The sequence below is a fragment of the Prunus persica genome, chromosome G4 (assembly GCF_000346465.2).
Source record: "Prunus persica cultivar Lovell chromosome G4, Prunus_persica_NCBIv2, whole genome shotgun sequence".
Lineage (NCBI taxonomy): Eukaryota > Viridiplantae > Streptophyta > Magnoliopsida > Rosales > Rosaceae > Prunus > Prunus persica.
This window is the reverse complement of record NC_034012.1, coordinates 21,267,762-21,283,050: the sequence shown is the minus strand read 5'-3', so window position 1 is coordinate 21,283,050 and position 15,289 is coordinate 21,267,762. Positions and strand designations below refer to the sequence as shown.

General features: G+C 38.4%; 1 long non-coding RNA gene across 1 annotated transcript; it reads left to right on the top strand.

Moving 5' to 3' along the window:
- Positions 12,436-14,980, top strand: LOC109948936. The gene is made up of 3 exons (XR_002271389.1): positions 12,436-12,699; positions 13,586-13,649; positions 14,713-14,980. It is a non-coding gene; the product is annotated as an uncharacterized LOC109948936 (long non-coding RNA).

Here is a 15,289-nt window from a genome sequence, read left to right as displayed (position 1 = left end):
TGTGTTTTTTGTTCTTACTTTTTTATATATCTTTGTTTTAGGATGAATTGCAAAAACAAGTCTCGGAAGGCAAAGTCACTGTATCTGGCAGCAATGATGTGCTGACCATGGCTTTGGGCCCCGAGCATCCAGGCAGAGTGAGAGGGGTAGGTGCTGGGATTTCCCCAAGGCAATATTTCAATTTACCCAAACCACAGAGGATGAGCTTTGACGACCGTTTAAAGGACAGTTTAAGAGTTCTCCTTCAAGAAGAGAATAAAAAGATGGAAGCTAAGGCAAGGGAAGAGGCTTTAAGGATGGAGGCTAGAACCAAACAATTGGTAGAGGCTGAGAGGGAGCATTTCCTGAGTCAGCTTTCCCAATTAATTCCCAATTTTGATCCAAGCATGCTTAAACCAAGAATTAGCCAAAGTCCCAAAAATCCAATGTCTGACAAAGCAAGCTGCTCTGGAGGTGATGTGAGATCCCTACATTTTGAGGATGATACTGCCAAAAATGGGAAACATCAGGAAGAAAAGGTAACATATCTGAACTTTGAATTCTCTGTTTTTTTAAAAACTATTAGACGTCGTTATTATTAATAAACCGTCGTTTGAAATACATACCACGACGATTTTAAAAATAAACCGTCGTTTGTATTTCAATACCACGTCGTATTTAGTTTACTTGTTTTACACGCCATTAAACGTCGTTATTTTTAAAACTTTGTGGTTTTTAGACGACGGGGTTAGTCATTCCCGACGTAATAGATGAAGAGAAGAAAGAAGAAAAACAAGATGAAAAGGAGAAAGAAGATGAAGAAAAGCATGACGACCAGGTATGTTCACATAACTTTGCCTTTTTTATTTGTTTTTCAAAATTTCAGACGTCAATATTTTTCTTTAAACCGTCGTTTGTTTACAACTTAGACGGCGGAATTTTTTTCTAAGACGTAATAAATTATTCACCACGACGGTTTTTTCACCGTCGTTTAAATTCTTTTCAGACGACGTTTTATTCCTTAAACCGTCGTTTTTATTGAATTACCACGTCATTTTTTTTATTTCTTTAAACAAGTTTTTGAAGTTGTTGATTATTCAAATATGGAGGCGCCATCTTCTTTAAAATCCCTTTGTCGTTATGTGGAAACGACACTCGTGCCTCAGGATAAGACCCTGAACTTTACAATTGATAAGGAGGTGTTTGGTCTAGAACGCGATACCTTCCTCCTGCCTAAAGATATTACACAATTTGCAGGCATGGAAGAAATAGGAGCTACGGTCATTGCTGTATATATGAGGTTTGTCATTCTAAAATAACCACGTCGTTAGTATGTACCGTCGTTATTGCGTCGTCTTAACTAACTAACCACGTCGTTAGTATGTACCGTCGTGATAAATATATTATAACGTCGTTGTCTATTTCAGTACGTCGTGTGAAATTTTATAATACGTCGTTTTGTTATACATAACCGTCGTGTGTTTTTTTGTGCTGACTTGTTTATATTATTTTATATATTTAGGTACTTACACGATGTTTTGAAACAAGCAAATATGTGCAGCAGGGTAGGCTTTATCGACCCTGCTACAGTTAGTGCCAACTCTGGCACAATAGCTGACAGATCACGACTGGTAGCAGCTCGACTTCAGAGGACTGACGGTGAACAGATTTTCATGATGCCTTACAATCCAGGGTTAGTCTCCTTAACAGGATTTTGTTTTTATGATTTTCAATAAATGACAGCGTATAAACTAACCACGTCGGTGTTTTATTTTATTGAGTCGTTTGAAACTACTAACCACGTCGGTAGTTATTTATCGTCGTGATAAATATATAATGTCGTCGATTGCTACTTTATTTCGTCGTGTGAAATATTATAATACGTCGTTTTTGTAAATAACCGTCGTTTTTATATTAATTTTGTGCAGCCGTCATTGGATCTTGCTGATTGTGAGAGCAAAGAGGGAAACCGTCTATTTTCTGGATCCTCTGCCAGGAAATCGTGTGGTCGATGAAGAGGCCAAAAACATCGTGAACAGTGCTATAAAAATTTATAATTCTCACATAGCCAGATCAGGCCGTAAGGCAGTAATTTGGAAAACTCTGTCAGGCACACCAAAGCAACCCAACAGTGTCGAATGCGGGTATTATGTGATGCGCTTCATGAGGGACATCATCATGGATCCTTCCTTGGCGTTTGAGAAGAAGGTAAGAAGAAATTACCTTCATACATTTGACGTCGTTTTTTGTATTATCAACGACGGTCATGTAAAATTACCGTCGTTGAATAGATATACTACGTCGGTTATGAAAAATATCGTCGTCTGTGATTGAATTTCTTTTTATTTATAAACCCTAATAGTCATTGTTTATGCAGTATGCCAAGGGAAAACAGGAAGCGCCATACCCCCAAGAAGCAATTGATGAAGTCCGGAATGAATGGGCAGAGTTTGTTTGCCTTCACCTGGAATAGGGGAATTATTGAACACTTGATATTTATGTATAATGTACAAATTTTGTCTATAATATATAATGTAAAAATTTGTTGAGGTTTTCTTAAATTAAAAAAAAAAACTAACATACAAATTGCGTAACCGACGTGTAATACTTTTCCAACGACCTAATAAAGTCAAAAACCGTCGTTTTTTGTTGTTTCGTTTTAAATAAATCCGACGTAAAAGGATATTTAGACGACGTTCTTTGAACAATTGAGTCGTTTATGGTTTACAACGTCTTCAATTTCTTAAGGGTTCAGGGTAGTACTTTGTAACGACAGCGGTTAAGTCGTGGAATATATATTTTACGTCGGATAGTTAAATATCCGCCATGGTTTCTCATTTAAACGACGTCATTTTAACAACTTAGTCGTCTATTACAATTTACAACGTTTACAATTTATTAACACCGACGTGGTTTGTTGTTGTGATAAGAATATTTTATTATTTTTATATCAAAATATTCAAAATAAATTTAAAATAAATCAGAAAAATGCAAAGTCAACTCCTATGAAGTCATTGATATATTTTCTTCCCCCTAAACCTTGAAAAAATTCATTTTGAATAACAAAAATTTAAAATGACCATCCAAAACAAAATTGTTTTGATGAGTCATAAAATCACTTCTAGTTTTATGGTTTAGGGTTTAGAGTCTAGGGTTTAGAGATTAGGGTTGTTATTTATTGGGGTTTATTTTTAAAGTATAATTTTTGGGTAGTCTAGGGTATATATTAGGCTGTAAAACCATAAACCCTTTTATAAACTTAATTTTTAAAATTCTATAATTTAGTTTTAAGGGTTTAAGGTATTAATTTTTAACGACGGTGGTTGAGTCGTGGAATACATATGTTACGTCGTGCAGTAAAATATCCGACATGGTTTATACTTTAAACGACGTCATTTTAATATGTAAGTCGTCTATTATAATTTACAACGTTTTTAATTTCTTAACCCCGACGTGGTTTTTCAGTCGTCTTTATATCAAAATATTCAAAATAAATTTAAAATTAATCCGAAAAATGAAGCGTCAAAATAAACGGCGTTACGTTCAGTGTTTCCGTCGTGGAATATTACATTTACGTTGGTTCTTGTAGAACTTTCGCCATGGTTTTTCTTTCGACGTTTTAAAGAGCGCGCTCTCTAAAAATTTTCGCGCGCCCTAAATTTTTTAGATTTGCTCTTATTCTTATACTTCTAACCCTGAACCCTAAAATTTTCAGATTTCGCGCAACATAACATTTTGCTCTCTCACTTCTGCTCTAATTAAAAGTTGCACTCTCCAGGCTCCGTCGAATCTGTGAGCTCGTCCAACCTGTAAGTACAAACCCTATCTTCCCCTTGTAAATTCATTGAATGATATTAGGTTGTTTTGTTAAAGGGTTTTAGGTATATGCTTTGCGATCTGTTAATAATGTGCTTATAGGTATGGGTTCATGGATTTTCTGTTTAATGGGTTCATGGATTACATTATCTGTTATGTTGAATTGGGAATGGATTTAATTTTGTCGGATCTTTTAATCACCCTATGTTATGTTGAATTGGGAATGGATTTATTGTTTTCATGCTTGGTTTCATGTATATGTTGGTTTCTTGCTTGGTTTCATATATATGTTGTGTTCTTAATGGGTTTTGGGTTCTTGAAAATAAACTGAGACACGACGCCTTTTTAGGCATACGACGACGATTACACGACGGTTTATGAAAAAACCGTCGTTGTATTACTTATACACGACGGTTTTTTCATAAACTGTCGTTTGTATTACTTATATTAGACGACGTCTGTTGAAAACCCGTCGTCTCTGTTGTGTATTACTTGCTATTAGATCTTTGTATAATCTGCTATAGTGATGGTTATTGCCTGTATTTTCACTTTATTATAGATAATAGGTTATAGTGTCGGAGATGGATAAGTCATGGATGCACTCGGATAGAAGATCGAAGGCATATGAGTTTGGGGTGGAAGCATTTTTGAACTTTGCTGTAGAAAATCTTCTAACTACAACACATATCCGTTGTCCATGTGTTAAATGTGTTAATTTGAAGTTGTTTGGGGTTGGAATTATAAGGGATCACTTATACTTTAATGGAATTGACCAAAGCTATAAGAATTGGACATTTCACAAAGAACCTTGGGAAGCAACTACTAATGCTAGTAGAAATGTTGAAGAAGATGATGGCCATAGTAGGTACAGTTTTGTGTCTGAAGAAATTGATATGGATGATAATGATTTTGGTGATTTTGGTTCCGATCCGTATGAGTTTGCCAATGTGATTGGGGATGGAGATCAACCAGTGTACCATGATTGTAGAAAGTACACGAAGTTATCGGCATTAGTGAAGTTGTATAATTTGAAGGCAAAACATGGGATGAGTGATGTCTGTTTTATAGAATTATTGATACTTCAAGGCGATTTGCTTCCAGAAGGAAATACAATACCAACCTCTATGTATGAGGTGAAAAAGACTTTGTGTGCATTGGGGCTGAGTTATGAGAAAATGCACGCATGCCCCAATGATTGCGTCTTGTATAGGAAGGAGTATGAGGATTCAACTAATTGTCCTACTTGTGGTATCTCAAGGTGGAAGGAAGGCAAAGATTCAATCTTGAAAGAGGGTGTGCCAGCGAAGGTGGTGTGGTATTTTCCTCCAATTCCAAGGTTTAAAAGGATGTTTCAATCACATGAGACAGCTAAGAGTTTGACTTGGCATGCTGCTAGAAAATCAATTAACGGTCAGATGTCTCATCTGGCGGATTCCCCGTCTTGGAAACTTCTTGATGATAAATGGCCTGAGTTTGGTAATGAGCCGAGAAACTTGAGATTGGCTCATTCATCTGATGGATTCAATCCCCACAGTTCTCTAAGTAGCAGATATAGTTGTTGGCCGGTTATCTTAGTTACATATAATCTCCCTCCATGGCTGTGCATGAAACGAAAGTTCATGATGTTAACCTTATTGATTTCCGGTCCTAAACAACCCGGAAATGATATAGACGTCTACTTGGAGCCTTTGATTGATGATTTAAAATCTTTGTGGGATGGGATTAGAGGAGTGTATGATGCACATAATGGAGAATACTTTACACTCAAAGCTGCATTAATGTGGACAATTAATGATTTCCCCGCCTATGGAAACTTATCTGGTTGTGTTGTTAAAGGATATAAAGCTTGTCCAATATGCGGCGATGATACACCTAGTCACAGGTTGAAAAATGGCCACAAAATTTGTTACATTGGGCATAGAAAATGGTTACCAATCAATCATCCATATAGGAGGCAACGTGCAGCTTTTAATGGGAAACCTGAATATGGCATACCTCCCGAGCCATTAACCGGAGAAGAAGTGCTGCATATGGTTGAAAATGGTGACAGAGTTTGTTGGAAGAAGAAATCAATATTCTTTGATCTCGAGTATTGGAAATACCTTCCTGTGAGGCATGCCCTGGATGTTATGCACATTGAGAAGAATGTTTGCGATAGTATCATTGGTACATTGCTGGAGATCCCTGGAAAAAATAAAGATGGGATTGCTGCTCGATTAGATTTATTGAACATGGGGGTCAAAACTGATTTGCAACCCGAGTATGGAGAAAGACGTACTCGTTTGCCTCCTGGGCCTTGGAATTTGTCAAGAGCAGAGAAGAGAGAGGTTTGCAATTCTTTCTATGGTATGAAGGTCCCTGAAGGTTATTCTTCAAATATTAAAAATCTTGTATCTTTACAAGATTCAAGACTTCTTGGCCTTAAATCACATGATTGTCATACCTTAATGCAACAATTGCTCCGTGTGGCAATTCGTTCTGTTTTGGAGAAGCCTGCAAGGTATGCAATAACTCGTTTGTGCTTCTTCTTCAATGCTATATGTGCAAAGACTGTTGATGTTTCCAAGCTAGATAAGTTGGAAGAAGATGTAGTAGTTACTCTGTGTTTGCTTGAGAAGTACTTTCCCCCTTCATTCTTTGATATCATGGTTCATCTAGTAGTACATCTTGTCAGAGAAGTTCGTCTATGTGGGCCAGTATATTTTAGGTGGATGTATCCGTTTGAAAGATATATGAAAGTGCTGAAGGGGTATGTTCAGAATCGTACTCGCCCCGAAGGTTGCATTGCTGAGCGGTATATAGCTGAAGAAGCGGTAGAGTTTTGTACTCAGCATTTATCTGATGTTAGTACAGTTGGAGTGCCTTCAAGCCAAAAGATGGGACTTTCAAAGCCATTATCAGGTTGCACAGTGAGCGTAGTTGATCAGGACCTGTTGAATCAAGCGCATCTATATGTCTTGGAGAATACGGAGGAAGTCCTACCTTATATCGAGTACGTATGAGTTTTATTCTTTAAGTTTCCATTTTAAATTATTTCTTATGTTTATCTTCTATATTTGGGACCGTAATGCTTGAATTTTTCGTGTCATGTAGGCAACATATGATCCACATCAAGACTGCTTAACCAAAATTTAGAAAGAGAACAAAGTGGCTGCAGGATAAGCACAATAGCACTTTCATTCAATGGCTACGCTTCAAGGTATATGTTGTTGAATAACATATTTCTCTTTTAATTTTCTTCTTATTTCTATGTTAGATTGAATTAAGATATGATTAATTTGCAGGTTCAAAGTGAACTTGAGGAAGACAATCATGGCGTATCAGAAAATTTAAGGTGGCTAGCAGCTGGTCCAAACATGGCAGTGCCATTATATAGGAGCTATCTTATTAAAGGTATTAAATTCAATATCAAGGCACAAGATGATGTGCGGACAACTCAAAATAGTGGAGTTTATTTACTTGCACATACCATGCAAGTTGCTAGTGCCAAGGATAAAAACCCAATTCTCTCAAATATGGGTTTCTATGGTGTCATTCAAGAAATTTGGGACCTTGACTACCAAAAGTTTACAATCCCAGTCTTTAGGTGTGATTGGATAGATAGTTCTGGTCTTGTAGTCGACGAACTTGGATTTACCCTTGTAGATTTGAGTAAAATTGGACATAGAAATGACCAATTTGTTTTGGCTTCTCAAGTCAAACAAATATTTTTTGTTGACGACCCGATGCATCGTGGTTGGTCGGTAGTGTTATCAATGCCTAATAGAGAATATAATGATGTTATTGGTGATGAAGTCTTAGGTGATGTGATAATTGAGTGTGAGCCATTTACTAGAGAGATGCCAAATGTTGATACATTTGATGAACTGGTGGGTGAGTTAGGTGGTCAAAATATTCGAGATGGGTGTGAAGATATATGGATTGAATAATGCTTATGTAATTGGCAGTGTATGACATTAATTTTGTAATATATTGTAATGTGATTTCTTCACTTTCTACGTTCAAATAAAACACGACGTTATTGTGAACCAGTTATTCAGCATATTTACCGACGTCTTAAAGCAACGTAACAATGAAGAACCACGATGCTATTGTGAAGCAATTATTCAGGATATCACGTCGGGGAAGGATTAAGAACCGCAACGTAATTCAAAATAACACGACTCCAATCCCATAATACCGACGTCTAAAAAACGAGATATATAATCTGAACGTTAAAAAATACGACGTCATCATACATTTTCCACGTCGCAAGTTCTTTTATAAACGAAGAGGAACGAAATGAATTCCGACGGTAATTCATTATAACCGCCATCTAATATCAATTAAACGACGTTATTTGTAATACGGCTCTCATCATAATCAACGCCGTCTATATGTTCTGTAATACGGCTCTCATTTATTTGGAATCGACGTTGTTTAGAAGTTCAACGTCGTGTATATTAATAAGTGCGTCGTGAGTAATGAATACATATAAATACAACGTCGACTATATAAATGCCACCGACGTTGTTTCGCATTTCAACGTCAACTATATAAATACATACGTCGTAAATAATGACACTGACAACTATTTCCACGTCATCTTTTTTAGAAAAATCGAAGTGGAAAATTTATTTCACGACGGTTGTTTGTAAATAAGAGACGTAGTAGATTTCAATAACGTCGTCTTCTCATGTATTTAAAGACGTCATATTTTTTCTTGTCGTAAAAATTATATTTAACGGCGTAGTGTTTTAGTTGTCGTCGTTGTATGTCTATCTTGCGGCCTTGTTCTTTTAATATGTGTCATATTTTTCCCTTTTAACGACGGTGATTTGTTTGAGTTGCTCGTCTATTCTCATCTTCGACTATTTTTTAGAACTTTAGCAAACTAAACACGTCTGTTTTTATTTGTTTTCGACGTTGTTTTATTTAACAACGTCTAATATTTATCGTCGTTGTTTGTTTCTGAAAATAGGACGTATAAATTTTGTAATACGACTCTCATATATTTGTAACCGACGTTGTTTCGTTGTTCAACGTCTACTCTATAAATACATACGTCGTAAATAATGACACTGACAACTATTTCCACGTCATCTTTTATAGAAAAATCGAAGTGGAAAATTTATTTTACGACGGTTGTTTTTATATAGGCGACGTAGTAGGTTTCAATAACGTCGTCTTCTAATTTATTTAAAGACGTCATATTTTTTATTGTCGTAAAAATGATATTTAACGGCGTCTTGTTTTAATTTTCGTCGTTGTATGTCTATCTTGCGGCCTTGTTCTGTTAATATGTGTCATATTTTTCCTTTTTAACGACGGTTTTTTTAGAGAGTTGGTCATCTATTCTCATCCTCGACTGCTTTTTTAGATCTTTTTGCAGTACAAAGACATCGTTTTGTATTTGTTGATGACGTTGTATATTTTAACAACGACGGTGATTTAGCGTCGTGGTTTATGAGGGAAAAGATGACGGTGGATTCCACGACCATTGAAAAACCGAATACACGACGGTGATTTACCGTCGTCTTTTTTCTTTTTTGTAGTAGTGATTGCGAGGTTTTAGTGATTAGATTTCACTTAAAACTCACCAAATGACTCCTCCTAGCATATTATGATGTTGATGAATTGGTTTCGATCCGAATTCACTAGGTCAATGAAAATGGACACTTCAATTTCGTACGAAGTTCGTTCTTAAATGTAGTGGTTGCTGTATTTATAGTTTTAGTGATAGGATTTCACTCAAAACACATCAAATGACTCCTCTGACCATATTATGATGTTGCCTAAGTGTTGGAGTCGATCTGAAATCAATAGGTCAAAGAAATTGGACACTTCAAGTTCGTACGAAGTTCGTTCGTAAATGGAGTGGTTGGTGTGTTGCATAGTTTTAGCAATTGAATTTCACTCAAAACTCACCAAATGACTCGTCCCGGCATATTATGATGTTGATGTTTTGGGTTCGATCTGAATTCACTACGTCAATGAAATTGGACACTTCAATTTCGTACGAAGTTCGTTCTTAAATGTAGTGGTTGGTGTATTGCATAGTTTTAGCAATTGGATTTTACTCAAAACACACCAAATGACTCATCCCACCATATTACGATGTTGCCCAAGTTTTGGGCCTGATCCAAATTCACTAGGTCAACGAAATTGGACACTTCAAGTTCGTACTGTAAATGGAGTGGTTGGTCTATCGCATAGCTTTAGCGATTAGATTTCACTCAAAACACACCAAATGACTCGTCCCACCATATTATGATGTTGCCCAAGTTTTGGGCTCGAACCGAATTCACTAGGTCAACAAAATTAGACACTTCAAGTTCGTACTGTAAACGGAGTGGTTGGTGTATCGCATAGCTTTAGCGATTAGATTTAACTCAAAACACACCAAATAACTTTTCCCACCATATTATGATGTTGCCCAAGTTTTGGGCTCAATCCGAATTCACTAAGTCAACGAAATTAGACACTTCATGTTCGTACGAAGTTCATACTGTAAATGGAGTGGTTGGTGTATCACATAGCTTTAGCGATTAGATTTCACTCAAAACACACCAAATGACTCGTCCCACCATATTATGATGTTGCCCATGTTTTTGAGTCCATCCGAAATCAATAGGTCAAAGAAAGTGGACAGTTTCAGTTTGTTCGTAAATGGATTGGTAGGTGTATTGAATAGCTTTAGCGATTGGATTTCACTCAAAACACACCAAATGATTCCTCCCACCATATTATGATGTTGCCCAAGTTTTGGGCTTGATCCGACTTCAATAGGTCACTCAAATTCGACACTTCAAGTTCGTACAAAGTTCGTAATGTAGATGGAGTGGTTGGTGTATTGAATAGTTTTAGCGATTGGATTTCATTCAAAACTCACCAAATGACTCCTCCCACCATATAACGATGTTGCCCCGGTTTTGGAGTTGATCATAAATCAATAGGTCAAAGAAATTGGACACTTCAAGTTCGTACGAAGTTCATTCGTAAATGGACTTGTTGGTGTATTGCATAGTTTTTGGGATTAGATTTCACTCAAAACTCACCAAATGACATCTTCCAACATATGATGCTTTTGCCCAAGTTTTGGGCTCGATACGAATTCAATAAGTGAATGAAATTCGACACTTCAAGTTCGTACTGTAAATGAAGTGGTTGGTGTATTGCGTAGTTTTAGGGATTGAATTTCACGCAAAACACACCAAATGACTCCTTCCACCATATTACGATGTTGCCCAAGTCTTGGAGTCGATCCAAGACCAATAGATCAAAGAAATTGGACACGTCATGTTTGTACGAAGTTCATTCGTAATTGGAGGGGTTGGTGTATTGCACAGTTTTAGCAATTGGATTTCACTCAAAATTTGCCAAATGACTACTCCCACCGTATTATGATGTTGCCCATGTTTTGGGCTCTATCCGAATTCACTAGGTCAATGAAATTGGACACTTCGAGTTCTTACGAAGTTCGTTCGTAAATAGAGTGGTTGGTGTATTGCATAGTTTTAGCAATTGGATTTCACTCAAAACCCCCCAGATGGCTCCTCCCACCATATTATGATGTTGCCCAAGGTTTGGGTTCGATCCGAATTCAATAGGTCAATGAAATTCGGCACTTCAAGTTCAGACTATAAATGGAGAGGCTGGTATAGTGCATAGTTTTAGCGATAAGATTTCACTCAAAACACACGAAACTACTCCTCTTACCATATTACGAAGTTGCCCAAGTTTTGGAGTCGATTCGAAATTAGTAGGTCAAAGAAATTTGACTCTTCAAGTTTGTACGAAGTTTGTTCTTAACTGGAGTGGTTGGTGTGTTGCATAGTTTTAGGGATTGGATTTCACTCAAAACTAACCAAATGACATCTTCCAAATTATTATGATGTTGCCCAAGTTTTGGGCTCGATCCGAAGTTAATAAGTCAATGAAATTCGACACTTCAAGTTCGTACTGTAAATGAAGTGGTTGGTGTATTGCGTAGTTTTAGCGATTGAATTTCACTCAAAACACTCCAAATGACTCCTACCACCATATTACGATGTTGCCCAAGTTTTGGAGTCGGTCCAAAACCAATAGATCAATGAAATTGGACACTTCATGTTCGTATGAAGTTCGTTCGTAAATGGTGTGGTTGGTGTATTGCACAGTTTTAGCAATTGGATATCATTCAAAACTCACCAAATGACTCCTCCCACCATATTATGATGTTGCCCAAGTTTTGGGCTCGATTCGAATTCACTAGGTCAATGAAATTGGACACTTCGAGTTCTTACGAAGTTCGTTCGTAAATAGAGTGGTTGGTGTATTGCATAGTTTTAGCAATTGGTGTAATAACCCAAAACAAAATATCTAAAAAGAAATAAAATATCTAAAAAGTAAGGATAATATCTTCTAGTAAAAAGACTATTTTGCCCTCGCATTATTTAATAGGGGGAAAATTGACTTTTTGATCGAGAAAGAATTTGGCAATTCCGCTTATGCCGTTGCGTAGAGCACGGCGAAACGAGTTCATAGACACGGAGTAGACCCGAATCGGAGCTGTAACAAAGAAGATATGGTCTAAATACCGCGAAGGGCAAAACGGTAATTTGGAAAAAAGTCAGATTTTTATCCCTTCTCTCTCCTCTCCCCCGTCAGTTTTCTCTCTCTCTCCTCTCTCCCTCTCCCGTCGCACCCAGCTGTGCGATGCTTCGACGTCTAGGCGACGGTCCGGCCACCACAGGCCGAGCTGATCTCCGCCGTGGGCACCGTCGGCTCCACCTCCCTCTCGCCGTCACGACTTGACCATCATCCACCCTTGGGTCGCCCGGAGTTGATCGGAAAGTCATGATTTCCGACGGATGTTCACCCGAGTTCACCCGATCTTCCAGCTCGAATTTCTCCTTCGTTTCTCCACCAAATCAATCGAGTAAGGTATGGTTTCTCAGCTATTTTTCGTGTTCTAGCTGATGGATGTATGGGTTTCGATCGATTTTAGCTCTAAAGCGATCAATTTTCGACTTGAATTCTGGCCGAAACTTCGGCAGCCGAGATCTACTGTTTATGGTCACTTTTTGGGGTATGTCCAAGAACAAAACTGACTCCAAATGGGGTTTTTTACCCAGGATAGGAGTTTGGAGTCTTAGTTCCGAGATTTTTCTGCCACCCGGTATCGCTTTAGACACCCGATTCTGCCCGCGCGTGCTGGGGCGCGTGGGCGAGGGTGGTGAAGTAATTCTATGCAGTTTTGTGATCCTCGTGTCGTCACGAGCGCGTAGGATTTCGCGGATCTCGATTCGGAGTCCGTTTGAGCCCCGAACGGATTTTCCATATCGTGCGATCCGTGGGTGCAGTGTCGTCAAATCGTCGGATCACGCTGAATTTTGGATATGTCGGTCTACATGATTTCAGGATCGTGTAGGATTCGACGGATTGCGAATCGGAGTCCCGGATACTCCGAAATCGCGAACCCTGGGGCTAGGGTTTAGATTTTAAGCGATAACGCGATTTTGGCTAATCCGACCATCCGTTTCGGACCAAACTCGCAGAACATGGTTCCTTCTCTGTAAGGAACCTTCAGAGGAGCCCAGATTGGCCATCGGAGACCGCAAACCCACGGGGTCCCGGATCAGCCGATCTGGATGTTTATCGCTTAGTAAGGCTTCGGGTCTTTTAAGGCCGTTCTAACTGTCTAAAAAGCTAATGTCGGCATAAGAGTACTTTAAAATGAGTGCACGTATTTCTAGAAGCCGGGGGCAGGGTGTTTAATTTAATTCTTTTTATTCAGCAGTTTATTGATTTATTATTCATGGATAATCAGGCACCAGAGGTTCAGTCGACCTGCAGGAGGGACCTTCGAGGGGTCCAATTAGCTCGGACCATCAGTGAGTGGACTTTCTTTCATAAATGATTTTATATGCATGAGTTATATCATAAATGAATTATATAAATGAGATTACTTAAGTGATTTTTATAATGATTTTATACAAATAAGCTTTTACAAATCAGTTTATATGGGTTAATGTCATTATTTGATATGGAAGAAGTTTTATGAACTATTCATTTCGAACGTGATTTGTGCTGTACAATACTTTGATTTACGTGTTGTTCAGTTACTGAAGCTCAGTAATATAAAAAGCAGAGTTTGAGAACTTTATCAGAGGAGATAGCAGTTAAAGTTCAGTTTCACAAAAAGGCAGTGAGTTATTAGATTTTTCTAAAAATAGTTTATTTTAGAACCACCATGTACCCACCCTTTACTTGGTGATTACCCAGAGTTGGACCGATGTCTACGGACATCCAGTCCAATTTCAGTTTATGTCAGTGCACTTGACTTTGCCTCACGAGTTACGGGGACGCTCGGACCGTGAGTGCCAGGATTTGCGGCTCGGCAGACTTGGTGTCCCGAGACCTGCCAGGATTGCGGCTCGGCTGACTCTGTGTCCCCGAGACCTGCCAGGATTGCGGATCAGGCTGACTACGGTCCCCTGCATCCTGCCAGAGCGACTCGAGCTGACTTGGTGTCATCGAGGAATCTGCCGGCAGATCAGGCTGATCATAGTCCCCTGATTTCGCCAGTTTGCGGCTCGGGTAGACTGCGTGGCGCCCGAGACCTGCCAGGGGAATTGACGGATATGACAGGGGTACAAATAGGTGGTATTTTCAAAGGATTTTGAGTTTTCTTTTATTCGATTATGACTTTCAGTTATTTTATATCAGCTTCTTTGATATTCGTGCATTTATATCTTTACATATTTGTTCAGTTATACGAGCACATTCATCAGTAGGTTTTTACATGCTTATTTGAATACCTTGTATTGCAATATAGACAAACCCTCGATTTAAATCCTTGCTTATTTTTAAATGGGGGTTACTATGTTTATAAAATTTATTTTCAAGAACTTAATTTTTGTCCACTCACATTTTCAACCTGTTTTTCGCCCCCAGGCCGTAGAAGTGCGTAGGATCCACCACCGGGCCATCCCTAGCTTCCGCGCCACCAAGTGAGGTAGAGTTTTGTGGAAAAGTTCTTGAAACTCTGTGAACTTTAGAAAATGCTCTGATATATAGTTTTAATGGAAAACTGGAGTTGGTGAATACTTGGTTATTCTATTATGGCAGTTGGTGTGGATTTTTTTGATTGTTTAACAGGTGGAAAAATTTGGGTTCGGTCAAAATACAGGGGAGACTCTGCCGAAATTTCGGCAGAAGTCTAAGGGAGAATTTAAAAAGAATTTGAAACAAGAAGGGTAAAAAGGTCCTTTTGTGCCCGACATTCGCCAGGTGTCGGACACGCACAGGACTTGGCTCGAATTCCAAAGTGGAAATTGGGTCGGGTCCTGTCAATTGGATTTCACTCAAAACCCCCCAGATGGCTCCTCCCACCATATTATGATGTTGCCCAAGGTTTGGGTTCGATCCGAATTCAATAGGTCAATGAAATTCGGCACTTCAAGTTCAGACTATAAATGGAGAGGCTGGTATAGTGCATAGTTTTAGCGATAAGATTTCACTCAAAACACAC